Below are 13212 nucleotides of genomic sequence, written 5' to 3'. Positions count from 1 at the left end.
GAAGAGTAAATCCTTTCACATCATAAGCTCTTTTTTCATCATTGTAAAGCATTTGTAAATATGCAGTCCTCAAAAAAATAGTAATTATCAAGTAGTAAATTGTAACCCTGTATTGTGGTAAAAATTCTTAGAATTACCAAAATCCCAATAAATGTTTATTTGCTAGGATTTTGTGTCTGATACAAGAATCACCAAAGTGAACTAATTTCTATTCATAATGAAAGGTGTTAGCCAAAAATGAGGCAAAAAAATAATAATTATATATATATATAGAAACAAAATACTACATGAGAAATGTGATAATACTAAAATTAAGTCAGTTTAGGATAAATTTGTCAGAGAACAGTCTATGAAAGCTAAATAAGTTAAAGTCTGCTGTCTTTTATTAAAAGAAACTAGATCAATTGCCTACCAATGGGAGTACACTGATTTCTCCTTTCAAAAGTTTGAATGTTTATTCATCGATCTCAGTAGAAGTTATCTTTGGCTATGTAAAGTAGCCCTGGACTTCAATATTATTGATTCTCTCTTTTTCAACTAACAATGTCTGAAGCAACAGAAGGTTCCAAATGATTTATTAATCATTTTGTTCCTGTCTTCCCCTTCAAGCAACAATTTTCCTCCATTGTTGTTGTTGTTGTTGTTAGGTGCTGTTGAGTTGGTTCCGACTCATAGCAACCCTATGCACAACAGAACGAAACACTGCCCGGTCTTGCGCCATCCTTACAATCATTGTTATGCTTGAGCTCATTGTTGCAGCCACTGTGTCAATCCACCTTGTTGAGGGTCTTCCTCTTTTCCGCTGACCCTGTACTCTGCCAAGCATGATGTCCTTCTCCAGGGACTCATCCCTCCTGACAACATACACAAAGTATGTAAGACCATCCCTGCCTCTAAGGAGCATTCTGGCCACACTAATTCCAAGGCAGATTTGTTCGTTCTTTTGGCAGTCCATGGTACATTCAATATTCTTCGCCAACACCACAATTCAGAGGTGTCAACTCTTCTTCGGTCTTCCTTATTCATTGTCCAGCTTTCACATGCATATGATGCAATTGAAAATACCATGGCTTGGGTCAGGCGCACCTTAGTCTTCAGGGTGACATCTTTGCCCTTCAACACTTTGAAGAGGTCCTTTGCAGCAGATTTGCCCAATGCAATGCGTCTTTTGATTTCTTGACCGCTGCTTCTGTGGCTGTTGATTGTGGATCCAAGTAAAATGAAATCCTTGACAACTTCAATCTTTTCTCTGTTAATCATGATGTTGCTCATTGGTCCAGTTGTGAGGGTTTTTGTTTTCTTTATGTTGAGGTGTAATCCATACTGAAGGCTGTGGTCTTTGATCTTCCTTAGTAAGTGCTTCAAGTCCTCTTCACTTTCAGCAAGCAAGGTTGTATCATCTATATAACGCAGGTTGTTAATAAATCTTCCTCCAATCCTGATGCCCCATTCTTCTTCATATATCCAGCTTCTCGTATTATTTGTTCAGCATACAGATTAAATAGGTGTGCTGAAAGAATACAACCCTGACGCACACCTTTCCTGACTTTAAACCAATCAGTATCCCCTTATTCTGTCCGAACAACTGCCTCTTGATCCGTGTAAAGGTTCCTCATGAGCACAATTAAGTGTTCTGGAATTCCCATTCTTCCCAGTGTTATCCATAGTTTGTTACGATCCACACAGTCGAATGCCTTTGCATAGTCAATAATAAACATCCTTCTGGTATTCTCTGCTTTCAGCCAGGATCCATCTGACATCAGCAATGATATCCCTGGTTCCACGTCCTCTTCTGAAACCGACCTGAATTTCTGGCAGTTCCCTGTCGATATACTACTGCAGCCATTTTTGAATCATCTCTGCAGAATTTTGCTTGCGTGTGATATTAATGATATTGTTCTATAATTTCCACATTCGGTTGGATCACCTTTCTTGGGAATAGGCATAAATATGGATTGCTTCCAGTCAGTTGGCCAGGAAGCTGTCTTCCATATTTCTTTGCATAGACGAGTGAGCACCTCCAGCGCTGCATCTGTTTGTTGAAACATCTCAATTGATATTCCATCAATTCCTGGAGCCTTGTTTGTCGCCAATGCCTTCAGAGCAGCTTGGACTTCTTCCTTCAATACCATCTGTTCCTGATCATATGCCATCTCTTGAAATGGTTGAATATCGACTAATTCTTTTTGGTATAATGACTCTCTGTATTCCTTCCATCTTCTTTTGATGCTTCCTGCATCATTTAATATTTTCCCCATAGAATCCTTCACCATTTCAACTGGAGGCTTGAATTTTTTTCTTCAGTTCTATCAGCTTGAGAAATGCCGAGCCTGTTCTTGCCTTTTGGTTTTCCATCTCCAGCTCTTTGCACATGTCATTATACTTTCCTTTGTCTTCTCTAGCCACCCTTTGAAATCTTCTGTTCAATTCTTTTACTTCATCAATTCTTCCTTTTGCTTTAGCTGCTCGACGCTCAAGAGCAAATTTCAGAGTCTCCTCTGATATCCATCTTGATCTTTTCTTTCCTTCCTGTCTTTTCAGTGACCTCTTGCTTTCTTCATGGGTGATGTCCTTGATGTCATTCCACAACTCATCTGGTCTTCGGTCACTAGTGTTCAATGCGTCAGATCTATTCTTGAGATGGTCTCTAAATTCGGGTGGGATATACTCAAGGTCATATTTTGGCTCTCGTGGACTTTCCTCCATTAAAGAAGGCATATTTGAAAGGAGCATTTACTCTTTGAGGCCACAAAAGAAGTTAATAGGAAATAGCATAGTTTAATGTTTGTCTTTTTCACACTTGAATTTCCAGCACCCTGAAGAATGCTCAATAAATATTTGTTAAATGAACGGATAGATGAATGGGTGAGTGAATAGATGAATGAGTGGGTGAATGAACAGATGAATGAACGGGTGGATTTGCAAGACAGACCCGGGTTCAAATCCCAGCTCTATTAATTAAGCTGTGTAATCAAGAGAATGTTATTTAATTTACCTAAGCCTCAATTTTCTTACCTTTAAATCAAGATAATTCAATTTCTTCATTTTTAAATTAAAGTTCCTCACCTTTAAAATCAGGAAAATTGCTACCTCATACAGTTGTTTCAAGATTTAATGATTATACATATATATGTGTATGTGTGTACAGGTATGTCTACATATATATGTAGATATATATAGTTAAAAATGATCAAAACTCAGCAAAATTTGAATATAATATTTATTCTGAGCAGTTATCTTATATGCATATACCACTACTGTTGGGTCAATTCCGACTCATAGCAACCCTATAGGAAGACCATTTTGATTCCAGCAAAAGCAAATGTCCTTAAGAAGCTAGGTACGCTGAGGCTTTTAAGGAGAAGAGGAGGGAGAAATACAGAAGACCAACCATTGGCTAATTTTAACTTGATTAATTGAACCCTGCCCTGCCCCTTTTACTTAGGTCAACTGTAGGTCACAAGATATTGCCTCTGGCTCTCCAACCAGCCATATCTTTTGAAATTCAAATTCAGCAAGCCTGGCATCCAAAAGGAAAGAAAGGATTTGCAACTTTGGGTGAGAGAAAAACTGCTGGCAGGACTGATTTTAGTAAGAAATTTCTTTAGTGTGAATATTTGGTTTTGCGAGTAAGAAAACCCCAAAAGCAAAGCAAGAGATCTGCTATCAATCCCTCTTTGATAATATATACATATATAAAAAAGGGAGACAGACATACAGGTGTAGTGCCTGGCAATCAATAATCAGTCAAAAATCAATAAAGATAATAAACATTATTATCGTTATTATCTTTCTGAAAATACCATTTTAAAATGCAGAAGGGAGATTTTACTATTTGCTCTAAATCTGTTAGTGATTATTAGAGATATCTTAGTGACCCAAAATAACTTGTAAACTTAACTGTGTCCTTTTGAGAAAATATTACTTAAAAAGGGTCTTACACAATGTCTAAATGATGTTAGACCAAGGTTTAATGAAAATGAGAAGTGGAGCCCAGTCTGAGGACAAATGGAAGAAGAGGGCAGGGAATAAGGAGGAAGACTAAGAGGAAATTAAGATAACTTATGATGGGAGAAAAACATGAACAGGCTTTAAAATACCAAAATAAAAATGTGACTTCCTCTTCCAAATAAGTCTTACACACAAAAATCACAATTTTGAATTTCATACGTCTTAGAAATGCCACTTATAAGATAGCAGCACATATCATCCATTGGTAATATTTAGCTGAATTAATATTTAGCTGAATACTCTTTCCTATGTAGCCGTTAAAAAACATGATCTGTTAATGATTAAGATAAAACAAGAATGTGGCAGAAATATCTCATATTGTGCCTGAGTCTTTTTTTCTTAAACTTGTAGTAATTAGACCTCTTTTTATGAAATGAACATTTGAATATAACTAGGTTTTTTTTTTTTTTAACTAGGATGAAGACATTTAGTTTATTACTAGAAACTAAAATTCTGATATCTTTCCAGCCAATTTATACACTTCAATCATTGAAAGGAACAAATTTATCTCAATGACTTATGAGACTTATGATAAATAGTAAAATTCCTCTGTAGGAGAAAGTATAAAAAGTTTGTCAAGGTAGAAATCAATTTTTAAAAGGCTTTCAACAGGTTTCTTATCAAAAGCATAGTTGGGTCATCCAGTGTGACAGCTGATGTTTTTAACTATGAATTTAATTTCTTTAATAGACATAGGAGTATTCAGGTTATTTATTTCTTCTTGAGTGGACTTTGGTAGTTTCTGCATTTTATCTAAGTTATTATATTTATTGATGTAAAGTTACTCACAATATTCCCTAATTATCGTTAATTAGCCTTTTAATGTCTATAGAGTCAGTAGTGATATCACCTCTGTCATTCCTGAGGGTGATATTTGTATCTTTCTCTTTCTTTGTCAGTCTGGTTAGAGGTTTATCAATTTTCTTCATCTTTTCAGAGAACCAGTTTTTGGTTTCATTGATTTTCTCTATTTTCTTTTTTCATTGATTTCTGCTCATATATTTATTATTTCTTTTCTTATGCTTGATTTAGGATAGATGAATGAGTGGATGGGTTTGAGAGACAGACATAGATTTAGTTGCACTTAGAAAACTAAAGTAGGAAGAACATGATTATAAATTCTCAAGCTGAAAGAACTGAAGAAAAAAATTCAAGCCTTGAGTTTGCAAGACTAAAGGATTCTATGGGTAAACTGAAGATAATTCAAAAACGGTTGCAGCAATAAATTGACAAGAACTGCCAGAAATGAAAAGGACTTGGAACTAGGGATACCATTGCTGATGTCAGGTGGATCTTAGCTGAAAGCAGAGAATACCAAAAGATGCTTACCTGTGTTTTACTGACTATACAAAGGCATTTGACTGTGTGGATCATAGCAAATTATGGATAACATTGTGAAGAATGGGAATTCTAGAACTTAACTATGCTCATAAGGAACCTCTACGTAGACCAGGAGGCAGTTGTTCAAATGGAACAAGGGGATACTGTGTGGTTTAAAATGAGGGAAAGTGTGTGTCAGGGTTGTATCCTTTCACCATACCTATTCAATCTGTATGCTGAGCAGATAATCTGAGAAGCCAAACTATATGAAAGATGCAGTATCAAGACTGTAGGAAGACTCATTAACAACCTACGATATGCAGATGACACAAACTTACTTGCTGAAAGTAAAGAGGACTTGAAGCACTTACCTTTTTTGGTGCAAAAGACCTCTTTAAAGTGTTAAAAAGCAAAGATGTGACTTGGAGGACTGAGGTGCCTGACCCAAGCCATAGTGTTTTCAGTCACAAAAGCTGGACAATAAATAAGGAAGACCGAAGAAGAATTGATGCATTTGAATCATGGTGTTGGTGGAGAATATTGAATATACCATGGACTGCCAGAAGAATGAACAAACCTGTCTTGGAAGAAGTACAGCCAGAGTGCTTCTTAGAAGGGAGGATGACAAGACTTCATCTTATGTACTTTAGACGTGTTACCAGATGGGACCAGTCCCTGGAGAAGGACATCATGCTTGGTTAAGTAGAGGGTTGGTGAAAAAAGGAAGACCCTCCATGAGGTGGATTGACACAGTGGCTACAACAGTGGATTCAAAGAGCAGCGATTGTGAGGATGTCTGTTGTTACATGGGTTTGCTATGGGTCAGAACCAACTGGACAGCACCTAACAACAACTATGGGTAAAAAATTGAATGATGCAGTAAGCATCAAACGGAGATGGAAGGGATGTACGGAGTCACTGTACCAAAACGGATTGGTCAACATTCAACCATTTGAGTAGGTAGCATATGCTCCAGAACCACTGGCGTAGAAGGAAGACATTCAAAATGCACTGCAAGCATTGGTGAAAACAGGTATCCAGGAAATGACAATATTCACCATCTGAGATGCCTCAGCAAATGGATGTAACACTGGAAGTGTTCACTCGTCTATGTCAGGAAATTGGGAAGACAGCTACTCAGCCAACTTACTAGAAGAGATGCATATTTGTGCCCATTCCAAAGAAAGATAATCAAATATAATGTGGAAATCATTAAAGAATATTAATGTCATATGCTAGCAAATTTTGCTGAAGATAATTAAAAAAGGACTAGAGCCGTACATCAACAGGGAACATCCAGAAGTTCAAGCTGGATTCAAAAGAGGGCATGGAACAAGGGATATCATTGCTTTTGTCAGATAGATCTTGACCAAAAACGAGAATACCAGAAAGATGTTTATCTGTGTTTTACCGACTGTAAGAAGGCACTTAACTGTGTGGATTTTAACAAATTATGGAGAACATTGTGACAAATGGGAATTTCAGAACACTTAATTGTGCTCACACAAAACCTATACATGGATCAAGAGACAATTGTTCAAACAGAACAAGAGGATACTGATTAGTTCAAAATTGGAAAAGTCGTGTACAACAGGATCGTATCATTCCACTTTATTCAATCTGTATGTTGAACAGATAATCTATGAAGCTAAACTATATGAAGAATACAGCATCAAGATTAGAGGGAAACTCGTTAACAACCTGTAATATGCAAATTACACAACCTTGCTTGCCGAAAATGAGTAAGAATTTGAAGCACTTACTGGTAAAGATCAGAGGATATAACCTTCAGTATGAATTACAACTGAGCATGAAGAAAACGCAGATCCCCAAAACTGAACTGAGAAGCAATATCGTGATTAATGGAGAAGAAATTGAAGTTGTCAAGAAGTTCATCCTACTTGGATCAGCAATCAGTGCCCATGAAAGCAGCAATCAAGAAATCAAACAATGTATTAAACTGGGCAAATCGGCTACAAAAGGCCTCTTTAAAGCTTTAAAAACAAAGATGTCACTTTGATGAATCAGATGTGTCTGAACCAAACCATGGTCTTTTCAGTCACCTCATATGCATGCAAAAATTAAACAAAGAAAAAGAATTGATGCATTCAAACTGTGATATAGGTGAAGAACACTGGATATACTGCAGATTGCCAAAAGAATGAACTGATCACTCTTAGAAGAAATGCAACTAAAATGTTCTTTAGGATAGCAAAATTGACTCACTTACTTTGAGCATGTCATCAGGAAAGACCAATCACTAGAAAAGGGCATCATGTTTTGTAAAGCAGAGGGCCAACAAAAATGAGAGAAACCTTCAATGAGATGGGCTGACACGATAGCCACACAATGGACTCAAACATACAAGTGATTTTGAAGATGGTGCCGGACTAGGCGACATTTCGTTTTGTTATACATAAGGTCACCATGAGTTGGCAGCTAACAATAACCGCATTTATTATTTCCTTCTTTATGCTTGCTTTAGGTTTATTTTGCTCTTATCTTTCTACTTGTTAAAGGAGGAAGCTTAGATTATTTAAAATATTTCTTCTTTTCTAATATAAACAATGCTATAAATTCCCTTCATAGCACCACTTTACTTCCACCAAGCTAATTTTGATATGTCGTGTTTTCATTTCCATTCAGTTCAAAATGCTTCTTAATTTCTCTTGTGACTTCCTCTTTGTTATATGGAAGTATGTTGCTTAATTTTCAAATTTTTAGAAAGATATCTTTCTGATACTGATTACTATTCTAATTCTGTTGTAGTTAGAAAACATGCTTCATATGATTTCAGTTCTTTCAGATTTGTTGAGGTTTGTTTTATGGCTCAGAATATGATCTATCTTGGTAAATGTTTCATGTGCATTTGAAAAGAACTTGTATTCTGCTAGTTTTGGGCACCACCACGCATCTGTCAGCTTGTCGTACTATGGTGGCTTGTGTTCTGCTGTGATGCTAGAAGCTATGCCAATGATATTTCACATACCACTAGGGTCTCCCATGATCAAGAGCTCTCAGCAGAGCTTCCAGGCTAAGACAGACTAGAAAGAAGGACCTGACGGTCTACCGCTGGATATATTGGCCACTGGAAACCTTAGGAATAGCAGTACATCATTGTCTGATATAGCGCTGGAAGATGAGCCCCTCAGGTCGGAAAGCACTCAAAATACAACGGGAAGAATGGCCTCCTCATAGCAGAGTCGACCTTAATGACGTGGGTAGAGTCAAGCTTTCGAGAGCTTCATTTGCTGATGTGGTATGATGTAAAAAGAGAAGAAACAGTTGCAAACATCCATTAATAATCGGAACATGGAATGTATGAACTATGAATCTAGGAAAATTGGAAGTCATCAAAAATGAAATGGAATGCATAAAGAGTTATACGTAGGTATTAGTAAGCTGAAATGGACTGGTATTGGCCATTTTGAATCAGACAGTCATGTGGTCTACTGTGCCAGGAATGACTAATTGAAGAGGAATGGCATCCTATTCATCATCAAAAAGAACATTTCAAGATCTATTCTCAAGTACAGTGCTGTCAGTGATAGGATGATATCCATATGCCTACAAGGAAGACCAGTTGATACGACTGTTATTGACATATATGTACCAGCTACCAATGCCAAAGATGAGGAAATTGAAGATTCTTAGCAATTTCTGCAGTATGAAATTGATCAAACAAGTAATCAAGATGCATTGATAATTACTAGTGATTGAAATACAAAAGTTGGAAACAAAGAAGGATTGGTAGTTGGAAAATACAGCCTTGGTGATAGAAACCACTCTGGAGATCACATGAGAGAATTTTGCAAGACGAACAACTTATTCACCACAAATTCTTTTTTTCAACAACACAGACGGTGGCTGTACACATGGACCTCACTGGATGGAAAACACAGGAATCAAATTGATCACATCTGTGGATGCTGGAAAAGCTCAGTATCATCAGTCAGAACAAGGCCAGAGGCTGACTGCAGAACAATCAATTGCTCATATGCAAGTTCAAATTGAAACTGAAGAAAATCAGAACAAGTCCACAAGAACCAAAGTATGACTTTGAATATATCCTACCTGAATTTAGAGGCCATCTCAAGAATAGATTTGACATGGCGAACACTGATGACTGAAGACCAGACAAATTGTCAAATGACATCAAGGACATCATACATGAAGAAAGCAAGAGGTTGTTAAAAAGACAGGAAAGAAAGAAAAGACCAAAATGGGTGTCATAAGAGACTCTGAAACTTGCAGTTGAATGTAGAGTAGTGAAAGCCAAAGGAAGAAATGATGAAGTAAAAGATTTCAAAGGGCAGCTTGAGGAGACAAAGTATTATAACTTTTGCCTTGGAAGAAGTACCGGCAGAGTGCTCCTTGGAAGCAAGGATGGCTAGACTTCGTCTCATGTACTTTGGGTGTGTTATCAGGAGGGACCATCCCTGGAGAAGGACCTCATGCTTGGTAAAGAAGAGAGGGTCAGAGAAAAAGAGGAAGCCCTTGTTGAGGTGGATTGACATGATGGCTGCAACCATGAGTTCAAACATAACAGTTATTGTGAGGATGGCATAGGACCAGGCAGTGTTTGGTCCTGCTGTACGTAGGGTCACTATGGGTTGGAACCAACTCGAGCACACATAACAACAATAACCAGTGTTGGGCACAGTGTTTTGTGATTGTCAATGTGGTCAAGTTTGTTGATAATGTTTTTCAGGTCTTCTGTACACTTACTGATTTGCTGTCTACTTGTTTTATTGATTATTGAGAAGGCAATGTTAGCGTCTCCAATGAAAGCTGTGGATTTGTCTATTTCTTTTTTCACTGCTACATGTTTTTACTTCATGTATTTTATGGTTCTGATTTTAGGGATATTGATCATTTTCTCACTATGTAATGCCCTTCTTCATTTCTCGTAATAAATGTACTATGTCTGGTATTAATATAGCCATTCAACCTTTCTTTGATTACAATTTACATGGTATATTCTTTTCTATCCTTTTTAATATTAACAGTGCCTTTATTTTTCAAGTGAGTTTCCTTTCACAGTATAGTTGGGTCTTTCAATGTGTTAATTGCCATCTTCTAATTGATGTTTTTAGACTATTTACATATAAGTAATTATTGATATGATTAGATCAAAATTAACTGTCTTGCTAGACAGTTTCTATTTGTTCCATGTGTTCTTTATTCTTTTTTTCCTCTTTTTCTGCCTGCTTTGAAATCGAACATTTCTTATTCCATTTTGTCCCCACTGTTGGATTATTATCTATAAACTTTTTATTTGTTGAGCTCTTTTCTTGTGCTTTAAGTGAAAGTTAACAATTCAAGTCAGTTTCTCACACAAAAACTTATACACACATTGTTATGTGACCCTAGTTGCTCTCCCTATAATGTGACAGCACACTCCTTCTCTGTACCCTGTATTTCCCATGTCCACTCAACCAGCTCCTGTCCCCCTTCGCCTTCTCATCTCACCTCCAGACAAGAGTTGCCCACATAGTCTCATGTGTTTACTTGAGCTAAGAAGCACACTCCTCACCAGTATCATTTTATGTCTTATGGTCCAGTCTAATCTTGGTCTCAAGAGTTGACTTCGAGAATGGTTTTAGTTTTGGGCTAACAAAGAGTCTGGGGGCCATGACCTCTGGCCACTCCTGCTCTTTTTGATTGTTGTTTGTTTGATATATTTTTTTCCATCCTTTGAGTTTTAGTTTGTGTCTTTGAGTCTAACAAAGCTGTGTTAGAAGCTCTGTTCAGTTTTTTTTTTTTTTTTTCCTAATCTTTTTTTCTCTGTGGCTCAGACTGGTTACTTTCTATTGATCTGTATACTCACATTCACTGGCTCTTTCCTTGGTCATTTTTGTTTGCTATTAGACCCGTGGGGAGTGGGAGAATATGTGGTATTATTGCTCTAGGAAGGCACTATGAGAAAGCTAATAAAATGGAACAAGCTTAATAATTTAGCCTTAAAAATTAAATGCATTTTTAAGCATTAAAATATCCAGTGGTGAAAAGTTTGTTTAGCAGTCATAAAAAGGTATTTTAAAACCAACCAAAAAGCTTAATTTGTCAATACTATTGTGCCTACAGAAACCCTGACAGAGTAGTGGTTAAGAGTTCGGCTGCTAACCAAAAGGTTGGCAGTTCGAATCCACCAGGTGTTCCTTCGAAACCCTATGGGGCAGTTCTACTCTGTCCTATAGGGTTGCTATGAGTCGAAATCGACTCGACGGCAGTGGGTTATTGTTCCTACACATACTTCATTATATCAGAATAATAATTACCCAGTATTGAGGAATTTCTAAAATTAGGACATATTTTTCAGTCTGAAGAGAATTAGTACAATGGCACCTACAAAGGCAATCTCTGGGTCATTTTTTCTCTTTTAAGAAAATAACACAGATATTTATCTATATAATGTTACAGCAATTCCAGCAAAGAGTTTTGTTAGTACTTCTCAGGGACAGTCAAGTGATTTTTAGATGCTAATAGATAATACAAAAATTCGAGAGACTGTTTTATCTCTTGAGACATCAGAGCCAAAGAGTATGTTTCCTGATTCCAGAGATAAATTATTATTGTAATATAACCTACTTATAAATAGGGAATGGGGAACGTGAATTCCAGAGCACTTAATTGTGCTCATGAGGAACCTGTACATAGGCCAAGAGGCAGTTGTTCAGACAGAACAAGGGGATACTGTGTGGTTTAAAGTTAGGAAAGGTGTGCATCAGGGTTGTATCATTTCACCATACCTATTCAATCTGTATACTAAGCAAATAATCCGAGAAACTGACTGTATGAAGGAGAATGTGGCATCAGGATCGGGGAAGCCTCATCAACAACCTGCATTATGCAGATGACAAAACCTTGCTTGGTAAAAGTGAAGAGGACTTGAAGTACTTACTGATGAAAATTGAAGACCATAGCCTTCAGTATGGATTATGGCTCAACAAAAAGAAAACAAAACTCAATAAGCAAATCATGATAAATGGAGAAAAAATTGAAGTCAAGGATTTCATTTACTTGGATCCACAAACAACACCCATGGAAGCAGCAGTCAAGAAATCAAAAGACACATTGCACTGGGCAAATATGCTGCAAAAGACCTCTTTAAAGTGTTGAAAAGCAAAGATGTCACCTTAAAGATTAAGGTGCTGCTGACCCAAGTCATGGTATTATCAGTGGCATCATATGCATGCAAAAGCTAGACAATAAATAAGGAAGACCAAAGAAGAATTGATGCCTTTGAATTGTGGTGTTGGTGAAGAATATTGAATATACCATGGACTGTCAAAAGAACAAACAAATCTGTCTCGGAAGAAGTACGACCAGAATGCTCCTTAGAAGCGAGGATGGCAAGACTGTGTCTTACATACTTTGGACATATTGTCAGGAGGAATCAGTCCCTCTAGAAGGATATCGTGCTTGGTAAAGTACAGGGTCAAAGGAAAAGAGGAAGACCCTCAAGGAGATAAATTGACACAGTGGCTGCAACAATGGACTCAAACATAAGAACGATTGTTAAGAATGGTGCAGGACCCGGAAGTATTTCATTCTATGGTTCATAAGGCCACTATGAGTTGAAACCAACTGGACAGCACCTCACAACAACAACATAAATAGGGGGATCTCATACCTCTTAGGCTGAACTTTCTGGTTGATCTTTTGAAGTTCTGATAACCTCCTTTCTAAAATGAAGTGTTTAAAGTCAGAGATCTATTTATAAAATTCCTTATAGTTTTAAAATTATTTTTCTTTGTGCTTCAAAAACTGATATCTATTGTTTTATTTTATTTGTCGTAAGTAGTCACTCAACTAAAATGAAGAAATATAATTTATTGAATTGGAAAAGGATAAAGCTGTTATGAAGTCTTTCAAATA

General features: G+C 36.9%; 1 protein-coding gene across 2 annotated transcripts in view; it reads left to right on the top strand.

The window, feature by feature from the left end:
* TBC1D19 (TBC1 domain family member 19) overlaps positions 1-13212 on the top strand; it is a 168779-nt gene that overhangs the window by 148305 nt on the left and 7262 nt on the right. The window lies entirely within an intron of this gene.

The sequence above is a fragment of the Loxodonta africana genome, chromosome 5 (genome assembly GCF_030014295.1).
Source record: "Loxodonta africana isolate mLoxAfr1 chromosome 5, mLoxAfr1.hap2, whole genome shotgun sequence".
NCBI lineage: Eukaryota > Metazoa > Chordata > Mammalia > Proboscidea > Elephantidae > Loxodonta > Loxodonta africana.
The sequence above is the reverse complement of the archived record's forward strand: the minus strand, read 5'-3'. Positions and strand labels throughout refer to the sequence as shown.